This window comes from Salminus brasiliensis, chromosome 21 (genome assembly GCF_030463535.1).
Source record: "Salminus brasiliensis chromosome 21, fSalBra1.hap2, whole genome shotgun sequence".
Lineage (NCBI taxonomy): Eukaryota > Metazoa > Chordata > Actinopteri > Characiformes > Bryconidae > Salminus > Salminus brasiliensis.
Window position 1 is genome coordinate 5,724,299 of NC_132898.1, and position 3,310 is coordinate 5,727,608.

The following is a 3,310-nucleotide window of genomic DNA, read 5'->3' on the forward strand; positions in this document are numbered from 1 at the left end:
AATGATGGTTGGTGCTCAATCCAAAACTTTTGGGGATGAGCTAGGGAAATGTTTTGGGATGATGAGGTGGGGTGGTGATCATCGAACATCTTGACCTTACTAACGCTCTTGTCGCTGAATGCAATCAAATCCTCACAGCAGAGCTCCTCCAAAATCTAGTAGAAAGCCTCCTTCCCTGGACAGAAGAGACAGTTACTCCCAACACACACAAACACAAATGATCTTGCTTAATACTCTTGTTTTCGGAGGAAACTATTAATGAGCAGGCGTCCCAATACTTTTGTCCATATAGTGTAGTTATTCATCTCCAGAAGAGCTGAATGTTTAGGTGGCGTTGGTCTACTGTGCCATAATATCTGCATTTTACTCATGCTACTGCATTAGTAACTGTACAGAAATTAAAGCTAATGTTAATCCATGTCGATAAAACATGCAAACTTTGCACATTTTATAAACGTCAGCAGAAACGTGGGCCCACAGTTCCCATGTCGACGCCTGCCTGCGTTATATTTCATCACACTGCATTGAATTGTGTTAAATGTGTAAAAATTACTTTCATTAAAAAAAAAAAGAAAAAAAAGTGCCACTCCTGACTGAACTGAGCACTGCTGATTTCTGAAAGCTTCCCTTATTCAGCACACTGCGTTTTCTACATGCTGAACCGACCGGAGAACGACCAGGAAGCATCCGAAAGATCTAATCATGGATAATTCCAACAGCATGGCAGCCTGGCCTACACTCACACTCCTACAAAATAACGGTACTCCCAATGGCTCTTTAAGCGATGCCATAGAAGAACCACTCTTTAGCCGTTCTTACACTTTTCGAGAAGATTCTGAAGATCACCAGTGTTTCCCTACTTGAGATTTGTTTTGTTTACAAGGACAACAGGATTCTTCATTATGAGATCTCTTCAAACTGCCACCATAACTCCGACCCAACAGCTAATGGACACCTATACTGAAAGGCCGCTGACCAACATCACACTAGGAGTGATCTGGGGAGGAAGTGACATCAACCCATCCCTGAGAGAGCACGGCCAGTTGTGCTCCCTCAGACTCCGGCTGCTAATGGACCCTCAGATCAGAGTGGCAGTGCCTCAGTCCACTGGACCACTAGGAGTTTTCTCAAGAACAGATTTAGAAAAATAATCTTGGGGAATGAGGCTTAAAGTTTTTAATAGAGACGTGAGAGTGTGAAGAACCTTATAAAAGCTCTAAATAGCCTTCACTTCATGTAAAGATTCTTCACACCTTCACATCTCAATTACAAACCTTGTTCTTCTAAGGCAGACATCTTCACATCTGGATCTTAAGTCCAAGATCAAGTTTGCAGTCCTGGACTTTGTAATGCTTGGTAGGTGCGACACCACATGGCCAATCAGTTTCATTAATAACTGCTCCAATGGCATCGCCCAAAAAAAACCTTCAGTAGCATCTTCATTTTTAAGAGCATGCGGTGTACAACTTTTTTCTGCTGTTGTAAAAGATCTGTTTTAAGTGTCTTCCATAAAATAGAGGCCCACGACTGCTCACGTCAACCCTGCACAAAACAAAATGTGATATTTAAATATATATATATATATATTAAAAACTAAACGTTCAAAAATGACTCAGCAGCACGGCACGGTTACTGCACTAGTAAGTACTAAAGAAGCACATGTGGTCATCGAAGAGGCCGGAATTGGTCAGATTCATGGGAGGAAGGACAAAACTTGCAAATTCAACTTGAACACAGAATAAAAGGCACAAAGCATCTGATTGAATGATCTTCAGAAGATGTAATGGGGATGGAAGTGAATGTCAGTGAAGTCTAAAAGGAACTGTTGGTTTTGTTTGTGTTATGGCAGTCTCAAGCAAAACCACTAGGGGGCGCCTTTCCCCCACATCTTCATGAAAACCTATTGAGAGCCAGAAAGCACTGCAGAGTGATGGATTACTACGATTATACACTGACCGGCCACTTCATTAAAACCACCCCCTTTTTGTCCATTCTGTCTGCTCCACTTAATCCATACAGGAGCACTTTGTAGGCTGTAGTCCACCTGTTTCTCTGCATACTTCGTAACTCTGCATTAGCCTTCTTTTACCCTGTTCTTCAATGGTCAGGGCCTCACAGGACTGACCATCACAGAGCAGACTGTAGTATTTGGGTGGTGGGTCATTCTCAGCACTGCAGTGACACTCACAGGCCTGGTGGTGGTGTGTTAGTAGTGTTAGTGTGTTGCACTGGTGGTATGACTAGATCAGACACAGCAGTGCTGCTGGAGTGTTTAAACACTGTGTCTGTCCACTGTATTAGACACTCCTACCTAGTTGGTCCACCTTGTAGAAGTAGTAGAAGTCAGAGACAGAAGCTCTCTGATCTGGTGCTGCACAGTTTGTTTGTGTTGGTCATTTTCTAGTGCAATATCAGTGCTCACAGGACGCTGTTGGCTGGATGTTTCTGGTTGGTGGACTGTTCTCAGTCCAGCAGTGCAACACACACTGCTAACACACCACCAACAGGCCAGTAAGTGTCACTGCAGAGCTGAGAATGACCCACCACCCAAATACTACAGTCTACTTTGAGGTGGTCAGTCCTGTGAGGTCCTGACCATTGAAGAACAGGGTGAAAGAAGGCTAATAAAGTATGCAGAGAAACAGATGGACTATAGCAGTGGAGCTGATAGAATGGACAGTGAGTGTTGAAACAAGGAGGCGGTCAGTGTAGCTTGTCAGTGATTCTGAAGCCTCACAGCCTCGAAAACAAAATATAATAATATTAAATTGTGTCATTAATCATAATTGTAGGCAATTGTCTTTTCCCTTTTGCTAAAGTCAGTGTATGAAGTCAGTTCCACTTTTCACAGATACTGTCAGAAATCCTTGTGAGTGTTCAATCAGTCCTTCAGAAGACTGAGCACAATTTAGTGGTCCTTCATTAAGCTGTTTCAGGTCTGTTAAGTGCGCTCTTAGTGTGAGAAACCCTCTATGCTTCGGGGTAAATATCAACCTTGCCCAGCACCTCCCATTAGGCCATTACGGTCTACCCGAACTAAACCAGTGTGTTATACCACCAAGAGACGGCATACTGACGCCAATAAAGAAGCCTTCAACTTCTCTATAGTGTGGAAATCTGTAGGGCCTATAGGTTTAGGGCTGAGCCTACCATATGGCCAGAAAACCTGCATATCCTACATAATAACACCACTGGTAATCAACCAGCCCAACCAATTTTAGCCTTGCATGATTTCGGTCCACCTGGGTTCCTCTCCACAACCAGATAAGCCAATGCTAAAACAATGCCAAACTCACACAGTGAGAGACAC